Genomic DNA, 21,879 nt, shown 5'->3' on the forward strand with positions numbered 1-21,879 from the left:
GTGTGACGGATCTTTATTTTCAGAGCAAAGCAGATGGTTCAGGAACTGCTGTTCTTTATTAAGTGTCTAAACTTGTCCTTAGAAATTCTTGATGTTGGCTAGTGTGAATGAATATGTGAAGGAATTGTGATCTTTCACAAATAAAATAAGAACAGAAACTAACTCTTCTTCCAAACCCTTAACCTTTGCTTAGCTTTGTAGTATCATTTCTCATTGTATTTACTAATATATTTGTTATATCTTCTCTAATACGTTTAAGAGTTAGAGGTGTCTTTTTCATCACCATATCCTTTCTCACATCCAGCAGAAGTATGGACTAGGCACCATGTAAATATCTGTTGAATGAAGGAGTGAAGTTTACTGTAGCCATTTCAGTGCTAATGGCCTTGACAGAGCATGCAGAAGTCAGCATTTTGCATTTGCCAGGAAGTCAATCCATCAACAACTGCTACTCATCCTTTTAGTTTTAAGAACATTATTTCCTTCAGCAAAGCTAGCTTCTTTTCCATTTCTTTTAATACCAATTTGAGCAATTCAGTGACCCAATGTGAATCTGGAATTTTTCGCTTTCTATTTCTGTGTATCTTCTCCTTGTCCCTGAGGCGTTACTATGATTTCCTTGTAGAAGTGCCTTTTGGCGTAACTACAGTAGTGGAGACATTTTCTTTTCTTTTCTTTTTTCCTTTCTAAGTTTTTATTTATTTATTTTGAGAGAAACAGAGACAGTGTGAGCTGAAGACGGGCAGAGGGAGAGGGAGAGAGAGAGAGAGAGAGAGAAAATCCCAAGTAGGCTCCACACTGTTAGCACAGAGCCTGACATGGGGCTCAATCTCATGAACTGTGAGATCATGACCTGAGCCAAAACCAAGAGTCTGATACTTAACTGTCTGAGCCACCCAGGTACCCCTGAAGATGTTTTCTTGAGTGCCTCCCCTTTTTTCTTTAGCAGTGCTTTTATGACCACTGTTAGTGACATTTGGGTTCCCTACTTCTTAGCCCTCTGTGGCTAAACTTCTAGCCAGACCTACCAAAAGCTGCATTTTTGAACTTTTTAGAGATTATCAAATTCAGCCTTCTTACTTCTCTGATAGGCAACTTGATACCTGGGGCGCCTGGGTGGCTCAGTTGGTTAAGCGTCCGACTTCAGCTTAGGTCATGATCTCACCACTCATGAATTCAAGCCCTGAGTCGGGCTCCATGCTGACAGCTCAGAGCCTGGAACCTGCTTCCGATTCTGTGTCTGCCTCTCTCTCTGCTTCTCCCCTGCTCACCCTCTGTCTCTCTCTCTCTCTTTCTCTCAAAAATAAATAAATGTTAAAAAAAAAAAAAGAATTTGATACCTGTATTGAATAGATGGATCCCAACACTGATCTGCCTCCTTGTTGACTAGTCTTTCAGATCCTGCTACCTTTGACAGGAGAGTGCTGTGGTTCCAGTTGCTTCTTCTATTCCAAACCATACCCTCTCCGTCAAACTTGCTCATGGCTGAAAGGTTGCCATCAACTAATTGATACTTATCACTGACTGTGGAGATCCATCTCAAAGGCATTTTAGCAGAGGGAAATGTTGGAACCTGTGGGAGTTCATCACTAATAATGGAAGGCGTATTTTTAGTTTTTGGTGTGTGGAGAAAGCATTTTTGACTTGGAAGGCTTTATAGTATAATTCCAAATCACATCACATAGGGATGTGTTCACTGTGTTGTAGTGTAAGGTTTATAGTTTATTTTTTGATTATTTTTTTAAAAAATGGAATGTCTTTTAAAAATATATATTTTTAATGTTTTATTTATTTATTTTTGAGAGGGGGTGGTGGGGAAGGGCAGAGGGAGAAGGAGACCAAGAATCTGAAGCAGGCTCTGCGCTGACAGCAGTGAGCCTGATGCGAGGCTTGAACTCACAAACCGTGAGATCATGACCTGAACTGAAGTCGGACGCTTAACCAACTGAACTACCCAGGCGCCCCAGAAAAAATAGAATGTCTTTTAAAAAAGTTTTGTATATCGGGGTGCCTGGGGGGCTCAGTCAATTAAGCGTCTGACTTCGGCTCAGGTCATGATCTCACGGTTCGTGAGTTCGGGCCCCACTTGGGGCTCTGGACTGACAGCTCAGAGCCTGGAGCCCACTTCCGATTTTGTGTCTCCCTCTCTCTGTCTCAGCCCCTCCCCCACTCGTTCTCTGTCTCTCTCAAAAATAAATAAACATTAAAAAAAAAAAAAAGTTTTGTATAGACCTTGGCTGTCCTTCCTGTGCTCAGGAGTCTTGAGTATGCTGTCAATTATTTTACTGTGAGGTAAAAAGAAATTTAGAATCTTTTGGCTTTTACTAGAGTAGGTAAAGGATATGGGAGACTCTGTGTGTGCATGTGTATATATTCTTTGAAGACAGAAATGTACTTTTCCTGCCAGAATTGTCCCAGTCACATAAAGTGGATACTGTGCTTATTTGATCTAGTTGATTGCAGCTTTATTATCTGTAAGAAATAAGAGAAGATCTACTAGGATCTTTCCTCAGGAACTCAGAATTCATCTGTTTTTTCTTGGTAGAGGACTGGTTCAGCACTGTGATTAAGGAACAAATGCAAATTCAGCTTGAATGAAACCAGCATATTAAGATGGATCCTAGATATGTTTCTAGACCTTGGTCTGTTTTTAATTTTTAAAATAGATTTGGGAAATATTTTTATGGGTGAGTGCCAGGATAATTATAATTCAGTTTTCTAGAATAATTATAGCTTTGCATCTAATTTGAGTTGTCTGCGTTTGGAGCTGAAAGTCTATAATGGAAGACCCCAATGGTCTCAGGAATTAGTTAGGCACCCTGCTCACTCTGCTTAATTCTTGTTGAACCCTATCTGAAAGATCACAGACCTTGAATGCATGGAATGTAAATTTCTGAAAAGTAAGGATCCTTCATTTGTATGTTATTTTATGTACCCTCAATCCTGAACTTCTCGGGTTGATTATCCACTTGTGTTCATTCTTCCCTATTCTTCAACTGCCAACTTTCTGAAAATGAGTAAACCAAACAAAAGTAGACAGAATTGAGATAGTCATTCTGCTACTTGTTGAATAGATTTGGTGGGTGCTTTTCTGAGAATTCAGATTTTTAAAAAGTGGATTTCAGTGTTTCTTTTGTTACCATTACCATTGGGCCTTGCCTCTGAGAAACACCTAGCCCAAGGGGTTAATAATTACATAATGCTGATGTGATGCTGATGATTTTTAATGCATTGGTATTAGTCCGGTGTTTCTCAGCCCTTCAAACATTTATATTTATAAAGACAGGAGAGTTTTGGGGGATGGGAGAGAAGAGTGCAGAGAAAGCAATTGGCTGGTCTTCAAAAAGAATATGTTTTATTGTGTAATATGGTTATCAGTGGGGCCACTGCACTTTACATACATGCTTAACATCATAATCCCCCTAATTTCATAACCCATGTGTATCCAAAAGTCTCTCCCATATTTCTTCAACATGCTAGGAGCCTGTATTTGTATGTTCCTCTCTGCTTTCCAGGCTCATGATCCTTACTGACCCCTCTCCCTCTCTCCAGAAGATCCATTCACACATATACTCATGAAGAGAGGAGACTATACTGAACATTTTCAAGGAAAAGGGGGAGATTTTATAGATGAAACTTATACAGTCTCTGATAGGAAGTCTCACCTGTCTTAACCATATCTTTTGGCTGCTACTGGGGAGTTTCACTATCTTGAATAGCATAAGAATCTCCCCATCTTTTCTGTTCCTCTTTCTCTCCCCTCTTCTTTTCGGAGACCAACGAACTTCTCTACTCTTATACAGAATTATTGTGCTCTGTAGTGCAAGCACAGATCTTTGGGTGGCCATCTCTGCCCTAAATGCTTAACAATGTATTGCTACTGTGCCCTAAGGAGCATGCTGGTATATGGATCTAACAGAAGCCCACTGAGCTCCCTCTGGATTCCTGATAAGACCATCTCTCTCCCAGTCCATACTACCAGCAGGACTTGGGGATGCTCACAGAGTTCTATGTGCTCCTTGGAAAAAACCCACAATCTCTTCAGCTACAGCATTGCCTTCATGATTAGTATGTACTGCCACAGAGACCAATCTGGGGAATGAGACAACCACAATTACCTCCTTCCCTTAAAAGAACACCCATCCCATCATCCTTTACACATTTGCCTCAATCACCACCAGGACTCCAAGCCTTCCAGGCTATGTGTTATCACCCGCACGATTATTCTCACATGGCTCCGTTCATCTCTTCCTTTGACCCAGTTATTTCTTCTATCAACAGTCTTGGTGGCTTTACAATCCACTTAGATGACCCAAGCAACATCCTGGCATCTCATTTCTTTAGCGTCCCATGGCCCTTAATGATCTTTTCCTGTTTGCACTTGACTACCACTCAGGTATTTCTCAAGCTTTAACATGCATATGAATCTCTACATAGAAATCGTAAGATGCATTGTCTGATTCCAGGTGATATTGATGCTGCACTATGAGTAATAAATGACTATATTATTATTGGTAACTGTACCGTCTCCTTTGTATTCAAGTGGCAAAAGCCCACTGCTGATTAGACTTAATGCTCCTTTCAATCTGCGCCCACACTCAAGTAGCGAATATGGCTAGAGGAAAACACAGCTACCATGTTGACAAGCTCCCTCTCCATTCACCACCATTTTTCTCAAGTGGTCCCTCATCCTTACCCACAATCCTGGCACACTATTTACATATTTATTTTCTCTCTCTGAGATGACCATTTCACATCTCTGTCCGCAGACCTTCCCCCATCTCCTCATCCTTAGCCAAAGATGGTCTCTTATTTCACTGAAAATTGATGCGATTGGAAAAGAACTATTTCATCTTTTCTTTGCCATGCCTCCCCAGCTCCTGAATGTGTTCCCATCTATGGTTCACTTCATTCCCTCCTGTCACAATGAATGAATTGTCCCTTTCCACATTTTACCTATTTAAAGGCATTGCCCCTGTACTTTATCTCCTCTGTCACCTGCATTGTGTATCTGTGGGTAGTCATATGATCATGTTCCTCACCTTAAAAACCCCAGCAACCTTCCTTAGACCCCCAAGGCATCTTTTTCCTTTTACCATCCCATTTCTCTGTGCTCTTGTATTACAGAATTCCTCAGAAGAGTTTTGGGTGGTATCTGCTGGGAAGAAGGACTACATCATCTAGTTTGCAATGTCATTTGTACCTCACAGGCAAAGAGATTTTACAGTCCTCAGTCCTCAGCCATTTGGGTGCTGTGGAATAGCTCAGGGAAGTTGACTTTCTGAGCAGTTCATTAATATTACTCTTTTTATGCTTTTTCTTGAGGCTTTCAAATGTAGGGCCTTCAAAAGAAACCTTTCCTCTAAATGGCCTGAGAATTCACATGGCAATTTCTTTTAAAGCTTCCTTTTTCTGGAGTACCCTCTAAACCAAGAAATTGAAGAAAACAATTATTTAGATGATTAAATAAAATCATGTCTCCTTTTCTTCAGTTTGGGCTCATTCAACCAAGGAATAGAGCAGGAAGCTTGCTCTGTTATTTCTGGTATGGACATTATACTGTATATTTAATTTGGCACAAGCAGAGACTCAGACAGGCAGTAAATTCCAAGTTTGAAGAGATGCAGTACTTTGCTATCATTCCTTAGAAAACGTTAAAATGCTGTTAAATCATAACAGATTAGGTAACCTTGGGAATCTTTTTTTTTCGCCCATGTTAAGATTTTGTAAAAAGTGAAAATGTAAATGATATATATCTGTCTCTTCTTGTGTGGCTTTTTTTCTTTACCATAGTCACACTAAAGCATTCACTGGAATTTGAAAGTATACTTTAAACAGGCATATGATTATATTGCGTATTTAATTTCATTGATGTATTAGTAAATAACAGTAAAATAATCATGCTGGCTTCCATTGAAACAATGATTATATATTATGTAAATTATATAAATTTTTATATATTCATTATATAATAAACAATATATAATTATATACATAATTATATAATAAATTTACATAATATATACTTTATATAAATTATATATATATACTCACATATGTAAAAGTTATATATATGTAAATATGTTGATGAAAGGGAGGCCAAGAGAGAGAAAGCAACTTTGTTGTGGCCATTGGTAGAAAATCCGAGACCCTGGATCAGAACCATAGTTTTAATATTTCCAAAACTTGCTTCCTTTCCCTCTGTATTTAAACTAGTAGTTCTTTTGGTGCTTGATACATTGTGGATGCCTGTCTTTTAGTTTCTTTGATAGATGGTAGAATTCTTCTCATATTTTTCCATCATCTTGACAAATGACCTATTTATTATGATTCTGGAAGGCGTCAAACCTAATAAATGACATTGAAGTACATTTGAATTTTGAGCTATGGGGCAATTAATGGTAGGTTTCCGTCATGTTTTCAACGTATGCTTTCAAATGACTCTTGATTTTTCAATTAAACAGTTTCTTGAGCCTCCAGTGGAGTAGGCAGTGTTTTAGTTCTCGAAGGCTTCCAGATGAGGAAGAACTGGGCCTTTGATTTCAAGGAGGTCAGAAGCACTACAGCAGGCATGGTTGGGAGAGCTTGAACTTGGGAGTCAGACCACGGTTCGTAACTTGGCTCTGCCCCTTATTGACTGTGAAATCTCGAACAGGTCTTTTGATATCACTAGTGTTAGCTGCTTCCTACACAACAAGGTGATAATGATAGTTTCCATGTTTGTCTGAAAGAATTAAATGGAATAGCATACGCTGGATATTTGCTGCAGTACCAGACTCTTGTAAGAATTCAGTGGAAGGTGCTCCTATTATTACTTCTGTAGTTGAACTTATTACTTTGTGAAAGTTTCTAGGAAACTACGAAATAATCTCTGTGAAAGCTATCCATGGCAATGGAGGGGCAGAGTAAATAAAGAATAAAGATACATAGCCGAATTTCTTTCATAATGGAATTTCTACTTTAATTTGTTTCTTTCTTTTCAAGATGGAAAGGAGAGCAACATGCTGTGGTATTTTTGTTTGTTTTAGAAAACAGAAAACTGTTCTTAGATCTTTTGAAGAAATTGCAAGTTATACCACTGCCAAAATGTACCATTCTTTTTTCCCCAGGTGTATTGAGGAATAATTGACATACATTTCTGTATAAGTTTAAGGTGTACAGTGTGATGGTTTGATTTACACATATTGTGAAGTGATAATACAATAGATTCAGCTAATGTCCATTTTTTCTTGTAGTTGCAAAAAAAAAAAAGAGAAAAAGAAAAAAGGAAAAAAATTTTTTTTCTCCTTGTGCTGAGAACTCTCTTACAACTTCTTGAAAGAAATCTAGTTTGAGAATTTACTCTCAACAACTTCTTGAAAGAAATATAGTTTGAGGAGAATCATATATCGCAATATCATTGAGTTGTCAAGGGGAATAGGGCTTCTTGTTTATCGAATTGTCTGATTAATTGAGATTTAGTATATATTCATAGTTAGCAAAATCAAACATGACAAAAATGATTTTCAGAAATAATCTCTGAGAAGCCCACAAGATGGGAACCTAGCTCTATAAAAGTTACATTTCCCTTTGAGGGCCAAAAACTACGGTGATTTGTCCTCCAGTTTTAAAAAGTGAGAGAATTAGAGAATATTTTAAACATCTGTTCTTGTAATCTTAAGATTGCAATGAACTTTGATAATGTTTACCCAGTAAAAAAATACCTGGGGATTTATTTGAAACAAAAGTGCCGGTGATAGGAAATACATTAGATTGCATCTCTGAGGTTTCTGAAAACTTTTGGATTACTTAGTAGTGACAAGTTAGAATATTCAAATGTCTGTATTTTTTTTTTTTTGGGTAAATTAAGGCATGAATTATCTGAATATCTCCCACATCCTTTATTCTACAGCTTTTGGCAAGGTAGCTTTGGAGTATTTGCTATAAAGCTTATGTGTGTGCCTCAGTTCTTACGAATTTTGGATTCTTGTTAAAGCAAAACAAAAATTTTTATTTGGAGATTCTGGTTACTTTGAAGCCAGTTGGCCTGGACTTTGCCACAGTCCTAAGAATATAGGTAATTGGGCATTCCAACAGGCAGATAAAATTAGGGCAAATATGCCAGCTACTGGCATAATAGTTGCCACTCTCTGGGCTTCTCCTTAGAAAAAGTTCAGCTTTCTTTAGTTTAAAATAAAATTGTGAAGTTTAAAAGAAATTTGACAATATGATGTTTAAGGAGAGCATATTGCACAAAGAATAAATGTAGTTATGACTGTTCAAAAACTAATGTGCTTTTTAAAAATCAGAATTGCCTCCAATTGACAAATACAGTCTTTTTTAAAAAAAATATTTATTTCTTTAGAGAGACAGAGAGAGAGGCAGGGAGGGGCAGAGAGAGAGAGAGAGAGAGAGGGAGAGAGAGAATCCCAAGCAGGCCTCATGCGGTTGGCACAGAGCCTGACATGGGACTCAGTCTCACAAACAGCAAGACCATGATCTGAACTGAAATCAAGAGTGGGATGCTTAACCGACTGAGCCACACAGGCATCCCAATATGGTTTTTTAATGCATTTTACTAAGAGGTAAAATGGAAACACAAGGACAGGCAATGTATCTTAAGAAATATACCTGAAATTCATTTAGGATTTTATCAACTTCTCTTGCATTCTCAATATTCTCAATATATAAGCAGAATTGATGGGATTGTATGTTGTTTATACCTATCAATTTTGGCTAAAATTTGATGGTGGGAATGCAAATTGGTGCAGCCACTGTGGAAAACAGTATGGAGGTTCCTAAAAAAAATTAAAAACAGAATTATCATGTGATCCAGTAGCTCCTACTGCTAGGTATTTAGCCAAAAACAATGAAAACACACATTTGAAAAGATGTATGCACCCCTATGTTTATTTCAGCATTATTTACATTAGCCCAGATATGGAAGCAGCCCAAGTGTCCATCCATAGATGAATGGATAAAGGAGATATGGTAATAAATAAATAATGGAATATTACCATAAAAAAATGAAATCTTGCCATTTGCAACAACATGGATGGATCCGTAGGGAATAATGCTAAGTGAAATAAGTCAAAGACAAGTATACAGTTTCACTCATGTGAAATTTAAGAAACAAAACAAGTAAACAAACAAACAGAAAAAAACAGACTCTTAAATACAGAGAACACACTGGTGGTTGCCAGAGGGGAGGTGGTGGGGGAATGGGTGAAGTACATAAAGGAGATTAAGAGTATATTTACCTTGGTGAGCACTGAGAAATTTATGAAATTGTTGAATTATTTTACTCTATACCTGAAACTAATATAACACTGCATGTTCATTATACTTGAATTAAAAAAAAAAGAATAATAAAAAAAAACTTGGCTAAAATTATCCAAGAGAATTAAACACCATTTTGAATAATATTAATAGTCGTTACTCTTAATAATATATTAATAGTTATAACCATCACTAGAGGTAACATTTATTGAATGATTACTCCATGTTAGTTATTAACTACTTTGCCTATATTAATTCAGTCATCACAACAACCCTCCGAAATAGGTATTGCTGTTGTCCTCACTTTCAGATGAGGATACTGAGGCATAGAGAGGTTAGGTAACCAACTCGCCCAAGGTCATATGCAAGTAAATGGTGTAATAGGATTCTAACAATAGGCAGGTGATGCAGGGCTACTTACTGACACTGGCATGTTATTTCATTTTCTGTCTTCGTCCCACTTTTGAGGAAGAATTATGTGACATTTTCCTCTACCTACTTTCCCCTTTGGGACTGCCAAGAATAATTGAAGAGGTAGAAACAATTCTGTTGTTGACCCATCACAAACATCCTTAATTATGACTTAAAAGCAGATTTCCATCAGGAAATCAAGTTGTACATCTTTTGAATAAATCCTTTGATTGCAGATGCTGAAACTATTAGAATCATAGCTAAGTCAAGTTCTAGTGAAACAGGTATTTCTAGCTCTGTCTGTGGTAATGAGAACAATATTGTCCTTGAGCGATATGGGAGCTTGGGATGGTTTGAACTGTTGTGAGACTCACAGTTTCTGGTTTTCAAACTGTGTTTCTGTGAGGGTAGTAGCTGGGGTGGGATTTGGGGTGAGAAGGAGTATTTAAGGCGTGAAGAGGAGTATTTAGGGGAGGGGCAGTATGGGGAGTATGGGGAGGGGCAGGCTGGGGAGAAATCAGATAGTTAGATCTCCAAGTACTCTAACTCTATTTCAGCCAAAACAGGTCCACTTTTCTTTGTTTGAAATAGGAATCCCACTGCTTAAAAAAAAAAAAAAAAAAAAAAAAAAAAAAAAAGATTATTTGTCTTGGATCAATCTGTTTGTACTAAAGGATTCTCCTAGACTAGAAAGTGGGTTTTGTACATGGTTCTGTGTGTGTTTGGGGAAAGAGAGACTGATTTTCCTCAATGTTGATGGCTCCTAGCACTGTGACCTAGAACCAAAGGGTTTCATCTAGCTGAGGAGGAGTCTGAGTGGGGCCTGACAGATCAACTGGGTGAAGGAGCTCATACATTACCTTACAGCTAAGAGTCTACTCTGGGGGCTCTGCATGGAGGTCAAGGCTCTTTGGCTCAGATAAATCACATAGGACTGGGTTCTGGAGACAGTTGGATTTGGATATAGCCACACATCCTGTTCTGTACTTAGGAATGTCCAGGCAAAATATTGTTGAAATTCTGAGGAGGTGTGCTTAGTGCCTAGACATTACCCCAATGGCTTCCTGCTCAGGTTTGGGTTACCTGAGGGAAAAAGAACTGAGTTCTGATATGGTTCAAATTACTATTATAATATAATTTGATATTGAGCAAATAAAATAATAGCAATGAAAGAAAACTTACAAGATGTTAAGTTCTGAAGTGAACCTGAGACTTGAGCAAATCATGTCACAAATAAATATGGTTGTGAAGTAAGCTCTTTTCCTTCTTAGTTTTGTTGGTGGTATTTAGGATGAGGAGTGTTGGCCTCAGGACTCTGCTCAGACAGGAGACCATAAGTGTGCATGCTGAGTTGGGCGAATGAACCAGGAACTTAAAAAAAAATTATGGTAATAATTTATCTGACCTAATTTTAACCTGGAAGTGATGATTCTCAAATGTCCCTTCCCTCTTTTCTTTCCTGAGGGTAAAAGCAGGTATGAACTGTTCTAGGTCCGTGCCACTCTCTTAATGGTCCATGGAGTAGTGGCATCAGCATTACCTGTAGCTTGTTAGAAATAATAGATTCTAGTCTATTCTACTGAACCAGAATCTGTATTTTAACAAGATTCTCAGGTGATTTCATGTTCACGTTAGATTTTGAGATGCCCTGGTCTAAAGTACATGTAAAATACTTTCGGTCATTGTATTATGTGTCCACTAGATGTCACTCTTGTAACCTGATAATGGGATGGCACTTTTCAATGGGGACTTGAAAAAAAATCTGTGAATAATGAGCACATTATTAGGTGATTTGCTCCCTATCCTTAGAGCTACTGATATCCACATTGATTATTTTAGGTAAAACTACCTTTCTTTTTGCTTCAAAGTCCTGGAGAGAGATTCCTGGAAGTGATTTTCATTTTGTTGAATTAGCACTCATGCCTTCTGTCTCTCCCTCCTCAAGCCCCCTGTTGCTTGGGCTAGTTCTGTCATTATATAACCTTAGCACAGAATATACTGCACTTGCTCTGAATGACTGGCTTACCGAGAGAACAGAGAGCAGGTTTGATTTCTGCAGAAGTGATTGGGAGCAGAAAGGAAGCAAGGCTGTATCCTGAAATTAGCATCAATCTCTGTGTGATTGTTGGAGGAAGTGTGGACCTTTCTGAATTCTCGGGGTGTCTCCAGGGTGGTTTTACAAAAAAGATCAAGTTCACTTCTACTTAGAAGGAAGTGTCCCAAGTGTAACCTTTTAGGGTGCTAGTTCCAGCCATGAAGATGGATGTAAGGGACATTTACAGGTAAATTTTACTGTAGAGTAAAATCCATAGGGAGATGATATACTTTCAGAAACATATGAGGCCCCTAGGACAAGTCCTGTTAACAACTGGTTAGGTCTGCATATTAGGAAAGAGGGTGAAAAGGTTAAGGACTGTGCTTTAGAATATCCAATTTTTTTGCCGGATGCCCAGCTTGAGAAAAGTTAGTCTTGAAATAAATCAAACCCTTGCAAAACTCTCTTCCCTCTGAGTCTGATGTGGTTTTTCATCTGTTTCAGTTAACAAGGGTAGCAAACGACTCATAAAGTAGCAGGTGTGTGTGCGCGTGCACTTGGGTGTGTTTGATGAGCACGTATATTTCCTCTTCTTGGTCTGTGGGAGGGTCATTTAATTTGGTAATATCACCAAACGAATGCAAAATGTTTAATTTGATTTCAGTCAAGTAAATATTCTTATTGGTATGAAAACAATATGGTTTTTGCTTAAATATAATTTTTCTTTTGTTCAATATAATTAAAGTGGCCATAGTATTTACTTCTAAGCTTTAGAATCTTTTTGGCAACATCATTTACAATGATGTGATTCTTAATGATGAGGAACAAAAGTAAGCATTTCAAGCATTTTACTGAAAATCAATTTCATTTTTAAAAACAGAATCTAAATTATGGAAAGCAAGCCTAAAATGCTTATTCCCATTCTAGCCATGGTTTAAATTTCTACATCTGCAGCGATAGCATTTTGCACCACCATCCCTTTTACTGTTGAATTTCCTTCTGTCCTTTGTTTTTAATTGTTGCTCTTGATGCTGTCAGATGTAGCAGCATACTTTAGATGTATTATTTAAAAGCATGGGCTTTGGAGTGAGACAGACCTTGGGCAAACTGCTTCATTTCACTGAACCTTAGTTTTGTTTGTAAAGTAGAGATACTATTACCTGCCTCATGGGTGGTGGTGATGATTGAGCAAGACAGTGCATATGAAGTATGTGGCATAGGGGTGCCTGGGTGGCTCAACAGATTAAGCATCAGACTCTTGATTTTGGTTCAGGTCATGACCTCACCATTCATGAGTTCTAGCCCCGCGTCTGGCTCTGCCTTGTCAGCACGGATTGAGATTCTCTTTCTTTTCTTCTCTCTCTGCTCCTACCCTGCTGGTGTTCTGTCTCTCTCTATCTTTCTCAAAGTTAATAAATAAACTTAAAAAAAGTTCAGTGTGTGAAGCATAGAGTCAGGCACATAGTGTAGTAGATGGTAGCTGTTATCACCATTTTTGCATCCATCCCACAGCCCCCAGACCTGTGGCTGGTATCCCCATCTCTCCTGTTAAAATCCCTGCACCAACTGTGGCAGGAGCGCCTGTCCCTATACTTTTTCTCTCCAAGTCAAGGAAGAGTCTTGCTTTCCTCTGCCCAGCCGATGTGCATGTGGTGGGGGTGGGGCAGGGAGCAGATGACGAGGGTGGTGGAGCGATAGAGCAGGTGTTGGCCCAGGACTGCAGGGAGGAGAGAAGTCTTCCTCACAGCCCATACTGGAACTCTTGGTAGACATCTCCCTCAGGGTCATAAAATGGTGGTCCCGTTCAGCAGAAAATTGAGAGGACTGTTAGGATCATCAGTGCATCCACAGGACAGGCTGGCCTGGCCCATGACCCTGTTCACCAATTTAAACAATGCTTTTAAAGCAAAACAAAAAAACAACAAACAAAACAAAACAAAACAAAACAAAAACCCTTGAGATGCAAACTGCCAAATCTCAATTGAATTTCTGTAACATATGTTTCAGCTCATTTGCTCTTTCTTATCTTAACTGCTTTGGAATGACTTTTTTGGTCCTGAAGGATCTCTAGACCTTGGGGTTACTGGAACATTACCTGGTTAGCAGCAGACTCAGAGAGCTGCTGTGCAGAAGTCTAAGGAGATACTTCATCCGAGAACATCCTTGTAAGAGTCTTTGCAATTCCATTGTAAGCCGCCCTGTGGTTTCATTTGATAATATCCTGTTGATGAAGAACAATGGAGATTTTGATGTAGCAGTAGCTGTAGGAGTGTGCTGCCTCAAGTAGAAGAGGATTTAAAATATTAAGAATTATGAGCATGATGTATCTTAAAAATACACTCTCACTCTTTTTGTTTCCTTGCTAGACTTTTGGAATCTGCACTGGATTTTTTTACATAGTGAATCTTAATATATATTTTCAGTAGTTTAAAATGCATGCTCAACAACAACAACAAAAAACCTTAAAAAGGGCATGGATCATTCTTTTCCCCTCATCATATCATTCTTGTTTCCATTGCAAGGAGTCAAGTCAGTAAGTTCAGTCCAGTTCAAAGAAGAGGGGGTAGGGAGCAAAACTTATAATGGTGTTACTGTGTAGATTGCAAAAGAATCTGAGGTTTGTTCAGCAAATATAATGGTGCATTGAGGTGTTGTGTTAATGTGGGGGGCCAGAAAATGAGCTCTGTGTGTAGCAAATCTGTTAAGTGGCAGTTTAGAGTTTAACCTAAAAATTGGGAGAAAGTTGATAAGTGCACAGGAAGCATGAGACCCAATTTGACACAGATCTTGCTAAGGAGATGGTGGTGGGGTGTGGAAGGAGGGGTGGGAGGAGAAGGGACTCTGTCATGTTGGATGAAGATGGGATGGAAAAACTGTCCATCCATCAAAACAGAATTGGTACTTTGGGGGAAAAGCAAAGTCTCACGTATTTAAGTGCATAGTGGATATATAAACTCTGGAAGTATAAATAAGAGTGGATGGGGCGCCTGGGTGGCTCATTCAGTTGAGTGTCTGACTGAGGCTCAGGTCATGACCTCGCAGTTCATGGGTTCAAGCCCCGTGTTGGACTCTGTGCTGACAGCTCAGAGCCTGGAGCCTGCTTTGGATTCTGTGTCTCCCTCTCTCTCTGCCCCTCCCCTGCTCATGCTCTTTCTCTCTCAAAAAATGAATAAACCTTTATTTATTTTTTTTTTAAAAGAAGAGTGGATAGAATGATTGGTAGCAAGTAAGGATCCCAATTCCATTTTTTTCCCCCTCCTTAGGCTTGGTAGAAGGAGGAAACTAGTAGGAACTGGTGAAAACTGGTTACAACAGGGTTAGGGAATCCATGGGAATATTAGGGATGGATGAACTGATGGGGTTATAACATTTTATGAGCAGAAATGATGAAAACAGAATAGGTATAATAAAAACAGTAAACAAAAGTGTACAAAATAATGCTGGGTAAATACATTCTGTGTGGATGAGAAATTCATGCCCAATAATAATATATTTAGGGACACTATGAATCCTAAACTTTTTTGTTTGTTTCTTAATCCCTGTGAGAAACTCTGAAATTCTTTCTCAGAAAAGTCCACATTCCCATAGACATGTGTGGTTTTGCCTACGATTTCAGGAGCTTCTCAGACTTCCCAGCACCCATTCCTGGACCGTGGCTAAGATTCCCCACTAAATGCCAACCAGATAGGGTAAGGATATTGAAATTCTATTGATAACAGTGGAGAATTAGACCAAATAATAGTTATGAGGGAAGTCATACCCTAAGATTGGAAGATCTCACACAAATATCTGTTTCATAAGGCAAGAAGTTTTGAAATTAAGGAAGGAGAGAAATTATACTGGCCTTGAGCCTAAGATTAGACAGGGATTAGTGCAGGAAATTATCTGTGACTGTTGTAATAATGCTCACAACTCAATTACATTCAACCTTCTGAAGGGGAGTAAAAGACGAAAAAATCCTGTCACATTATTATTCAGTTCAAGAGAATGGAACTATGATCAAATCAATGTGTGCATGCAGTTAACATTGAAAGTAATATTTTAAAAAGTCTGTAACTTGTAGGAAACCTGGAAATGCTTTAAGCACATTAATGGAAGGGCAGGGAAATATGTCACATACCAAAGATTAGGAGTTTATATAAAAACGTTTGCATCCATCTCATAAAGTGTAAAAGAAGCAAAAGTGGGGGTCGGGGGAAAGTAGGCAAAAGATTGTGCCAGTCGAGAACAAGGAAGGCCTCAAAGTGTGACAGGTCAGGTGTAAATAAGTCAGGTTGTAAAGGAATTCAAGAAACAGCACAAAAAGGACTCTAATCCAGAAATAAAAGCTTTTTTATACATGAAAGGCAGAAGGTCAACTGGGGAATCAATAGGACCGCTTGATGATCAGGATGCAAAAGATGTGCTCCCGGGGAAGAAAGGAGATCTGGAGGCTCACTGAATTCTTTGCTTTGGTCTTTGTTGAAACATAGACATTTCCACTGTCATCACGTCTTTTGAAGCAAAGAGGTGAGAGATGTAGTATGAGATCAAATGATGGTAGGGGAACAGGATGTTCTACCTGCTTGGCATGCCGGATATGAGTAAATTGCTGAAACTTTATGGCATCTGTTATAAAGGTCTGAAGAAGCTCAAGGGAATAAGTGACCAAAGTGCAAGATAAGCTATTGCATGTATTCTTCAGTATTCGTGAAGTCTACTCTTGTTTCATTTCTAATGGAGAGGCCCTAAAGTCTACCGGTGAAGCTCACTCATATTGGTAAACTCCAGAAGTTAAGGGATCATTGACCACTTAGTGTAATGAGTGGAGAGGAGTATTCTGTTTCCTAGAACATGTCTGAATTGGTTGAGGAGGTTCATAAGCACCAGGAAAAAAACAAAAACAACAAATGTGGTTTGTTTAGACTTCAAGGAGTCAGTTACAAAGTTTTACAACAAAGCTATTCCAAATCGTGTTACCATGGTTAGAGAAGGACTATTTTGTCACACATAGGTGTGAATAGAGGAAACAAAAAGTAGGATGTGTGAGCCTGCTGTTGATGGAGACGTGTAAACAGTGAGGCCCCTCCAGGGATTTCTGCTGGGGCTCTTTATTAAACATGTTTATAGATAATCTGGAAGAGTAAGTACACCATGAAATTTCAGAGGGGGCAGGACTGAGCTCTTTTGGCTGGTGAAATTAAAAAATCAGCACGAATGAGCTTTTGAAAGATTGTATAAGTGGAGAAGAAAGTGGCTGGGAGGCTGAAAGTGCTGAAAGTACTGGGAGAAGTGCTACCCATTTATGGAGAAACCAGAGTAAACTCGTAAAATTTTGGGCTCTGAATTATTTAGAAACCTGCTTTCATTTAGAAGCCAGAAAAGGAATTTGGCATCATTCCTTTCTGAGTAGCCCGTCAGAATGTCTCATCCTTCTGAATAGGCCGGCAGAATGTTGGAAGATTCTGAAAACAAAGGTACACGTGAAGCCAAACCATTGTGCCTATGTATTCTTTTGGTTTTGACCCTCCTATCTCAAAAAGGCACATGACAGATACCTGGTTTCAAACCCTGACACAGTCCTCAAAACACTGTCATGAGGACCAAATTAAATAACATGTATAATTGCCTAGAACCATGGTCCATGGCAAATATTGAATGCAGAGTCCCAGAGGGGGCATGATGAGATTAGATGCTCTTCGTTGGAAGAAATCATTCAATCTGTCACTTGGTACAGGATATTCCATCCCAGATGCTGATCCAGCTTCTCTCTAACTCACCTACAAGGAACTCGCTTTAAAGGAAGATGATTTAATAATTGTCACTAAGTACTTTATACTTAGTTGAAAGCTACCTTTCTGTAAGTTATAGAACAACAGAAAAGAAGGACCTGAGACATCACTCCTTGTTTTCTGAATGAGGACCAGGAATATAGGGTGAAATCAAATCTCAGGAAAGTAAATGAGAGACAAATGACCAATTTCTGAACTTTGATTTTCCAAGAGTGTAATCAATCATAAAGTTCCCGACACACAAGCTTACACATCTCTGTTTAGTTAGTGATTACTAGATGCTTAACTCAGAGTGGTGGGCTCTGTGGAAAGTGTATAGACTACCTGGGATTCCATTCTCAAGAGTCTTTAAAAAAAAAATGCTGGGCAACCTATTACCGATGTTGTCACTTTCCAATCCCAGCATATTAGAAGTTAATAGAAGGTCCCAAAAATCTTAACTGTTGGTCTCCCTCAGTCTTGAGAAGCAATGTAGCCTGAAATATCTTGCTGTTTTTAGAAGCGTGGCATATAAGAAGCTTTCTAATATGAAGTAATCACTGTTGATAAACATCTTTATTTTGTTTGTTTGTTTAAAATCCAGGCTAAGCTACGGAGTGAGTTTCATAGTTATACCCAAATATATACATCTATATCAGCATTTCACTTTCCAGTTTATCTCAAAATGTTACTCTAATTCATCTGTTAATTCCTAAGATTATTATTGTTATATTTATTAGAAATTTCTATTGGCCCATGAACTCACAGCTATTATAATTACTTGCAAAATATAAATTAATTTGCGTACTAGAGAGTCATGATATTTATCTATAATAATTACCAACATGCCACCTCACAGAATGTTTCTGGCCAGGGTGATAGAGCAAATTAGGCAGACTTGGGACTTGAATCCAGATTTTTCCAAAGCCAAGAAATCAGAAACCTCTTTGAAACCGTGCCTTGTGTTTCAGTCCTAGAATCTTTTGGAAAAAAGATAAAGGAAAAGGAACCATAGAGATCTATGTAGATGATGGCATTTCACCAGAAGAGTGAGAAAGGTCTTCATATAGGAAATGAAGTTTGAGGGGCGCCTGGGTGGCTCAGTCGGTTAAGCGGCCGACTTCGGCTCAGGTCACTATCTCGCGGTCCGTGGGTTCGAGCCCCGCGTCGGGCTCTGGGCTGATGGCTCAGAGCCTGGAGCCTGCTTCTGATTCTGTGTCTCCCTCTCTCTCTGCCCCTCCCCTGCTCATGCTGTGTCTCTCTCTGTCTCAAAAATAAATAAACGTTAAAAAAAAAAAAAAGGAAATGAAGTTTGATTTAAATATTGAAGGCTGAGTAGAAGCTTGATAAGTGAAGAAGAGAGAATGGGGAGAAGAGGGTTTGAGTATTTGAAGCCTGTGTGTGTACAAGGCATGGATCGACAAATGCGTCCAGGTGACTTCCCATTCGTTTTCTTCCCTGTAGAGGGATGAACACTGTCCTATGTCTGGTATTATCAATATCATGAATGCTTTTAGCCTTGTACATACATGTATGTCTTCAAATAATACATAGTACTGTTTTAGGTGCTTGTAAACTTTATATAAATAGTATCATACTGATACATCATTTTGAAAATTGCCTTTTTTTCTTTCAACCTCATTTTTATAAGTTTTATCAGCATTAACACATACAGTTCTAATACATTTATTTTTAATGCCCTGTATTATTCCATTCCATCAGTATGGCACATTGTTTACCATTTACCTGTTGAAAGACTTCTGTACATTTTTGTTGTTCATATATCTGAAATTCTTTGGAATCTATACCTGAGAATAGAAGTGCTGGGTCATAGATATTTGTATCTTCAACTTTGCCTGTATTATATAAATAGATTTTCTAATATTGCATCAGTTTTTGGATTCCCAGGAAAACCCATTGATTTACTGTATTGTTTTTACATCTTTATAAATTTATTTTTCTAGAGTTTTATGTGGGACTGTTACATCTGTTTTACATTATAAGTAAACTGGCACAGAACTTCCTTTTGTCATGGTACTCTTGTGTGTGTGTGTGTGTGTGTGTGTGTGTGTGTGTGTGTGTTTTAATATAAATCTCATAATGAGATAGAGGGGGCACCTGTGTGGCTGAGTTGTTTGAGTGTCCGACTTTGGCCCAGATCATGATCTCATGGTTCATGAGTTCACACTCCGTGTTGGGCTCTGTGCTGACAGCTCAGAGCCTGGGTGGAGCCTGCTTTGGATTCTGTGTCTCCTGCTCTCTCTGCCCCTTCCTCACTCATGCTCTGTCTCTGTCTCTCTCTATCTCAAAAATAAATAAACATTAAAAAAATTTTAAAAATGAGATAGAGAATATCCATTCCTTTGCTGTTCTCTAGATTAGAATTATCTGTATATTAAAAGTTTGTAGAAATTGTTTATTAGACCAAATGGTTCTAGTAGTCTTTGGATGAATAGATTTTAAATTATAGATTTTTTTGAAAGATTAAAGATCTATATATGGGATTTCTATTTCTTTTTAAGTCAGTTTTACTGAGTTACATTTTTTTCTATAAATTTGTCCATGCAATCTAAGTATTCTAATTTATTCTCATAAAGTTAAGCATGTTTTCCCATAATTAAAAAAAATAGATACTGTTGTACCTATTATTGTTTTCTTCTTTTCATTCCTAACATAGAGAAAATAACTATAGGGTAGTGAATAAAAGCACAGACTATATAGCCATATTATTTCTGTTTGAATACAGGTTACCCAATTTTCGGGTTATATAACCTTGGGAAAGTTACAAAACTTCTCTGTGCCTCAGCTCCTCAACTATAAAAATGATAGTAAAATAGCATTTACCTTACAGGCTGTACTTAGAATTTTATAAACCTAAAAAAATGTATATACACAAAAATACCTATATGTACACAAATGTGCATAAACACAAATGTATATACGTATATATATATTTTCATCTATCTTATCTGCATGTATGCACACATGCACATATATACATCATTATACATATGATGATGTAATATATACATTATAGACATGGATTAAATGTTTGTGTCACTGAAAATTCATATATGGATTTTGCCTTAACTCTCAGTGTGGCTGCTTAGAGTAAAATGTAAGAGAAGAGACATGAATTGAAGAATAATTGTTAACTAAAAGGGAACCAGAAGTTAAAGATTTGGAAATTTCTCAGCCTGTCCATATTGCAAAAAATAAGAAAGCATGTTTAGAGGAGAACACCAAAGGTGTGGCTAAACTATAATTTGATAAAGAGATCATATAATTATATGAGCAGAAATACTGCCAATTTGGACTGAAGGGGATGGAGACAGGACAAAGTGAAGGAAGGCTGGGGACCTCTGGAATTCTACAGAAAGGGACCATAGAGCTATCCAGCTGCAGTCCTGGTTATCCTTCAAGAAAAGGGAAGAATTACCTCAAAGTCAATTCAGAAATCATTGGGGCTCTCCTTCCACCGAAGGCCCAGGGGTTAAGGCTGATTGCTCTTTGGTTTCAGAGGTGGAGCCCCCTCTTTAGTTTCAGTGTGCCAGGTGACTACTGCAAAGATCTGTGTGGGCAGCCCCACAGAGCCGTGGGGATGATGCTACCACTCCAGTGAGCTTGGAGGGCAGAGCGCTGAACCAGAGTATTGTTAGTCTTGAGCCTCAAGATCTACTAGAATTTACTTCGGCAGGTTTTGGACTTCCTTAGAACCCATCACCCTTTTCTTCCGGATTTTCGCTTTTGGAATGGGAATGGCTACCCTATGCCTGTTCTCCCATTATATTCTGGAAGCACATAACTTGTCTGGGTTCACAAGTTCACAGCCAGAGAGGAATTCTGTCTCAGATGAATTGTACCCAGAGTCTCACCCAAACCTGATTTAGATGAATTTTAGATGAGACTTCAGATTTTAATGATGATGTAATGAGTTAAGACTTTGAGGCTGTTGAAATGGAATGAATGTATTTTGCATGTGAGAAGCACATGAAATTTGGGGGGGCCAGGGATGGAGTGTTATGAACTGAAAGTTTGTAGCCCCTCAAATTCATATATGGAAGCCCCATCCCCCGGTGTGGCTACATTTACTTTATGGAATGTAATTAAGGTTAAATGAGGTCATAAGGGTGGGGACACCAGAGAACTCTTTGTGAGTCTCCCCTCCTTTGTGCACGCGCTGAGGAAAGGCCATGTGAGGACATGCTGAGAAGTGGCTGTTTGCAAGCCAGGAAGAAAACTCTTACCAGAAACTTAATTGGCTAGAACCATGATCTTGAGTTTCTGGCCTCCAGAACTGATAAATGCCTGTTGTTTAAGCTACCTAGTCTGTGGTGTTTTGTTATAGAAGCCCGAGCAGACTAATATACTACTTGGACCTGACTGGGTTAATTAAGTTCCATGTAAGAAGCTGCCATGATTTTT

At 38.5% G+C, this 21,879-nt stretch overlaps 1 protein-coding gene across 4 annotated transcripts in view; it reads left to right on the plus strand.

Moving 5' to 3' along the window:
- Positions 1 to 21,879, plus strand: part of SUGCT (succinyl-CoA:glutarate-CoA transferase) — a 758,031-nt gene that overhangs the window by 184,603 nt on the left and 551,549 nt on the right. The window lies entirely within an intron of this gene.

This window comes from Neofelis nebulosa, chromosome 4, assembly GCF_028018385.1.
Source record: "Neofelis nebulosa isolate mNeoNeb1 chromosome 4, mNeoNeb1.pri, whole genome shotgun sequence".
Taxonomy (NCBI): Eukaryota; Metazoa; Chordata; class Mammalia; order Carnivora; family Felidae; genus Neofelis; species Neofelis nebulosa.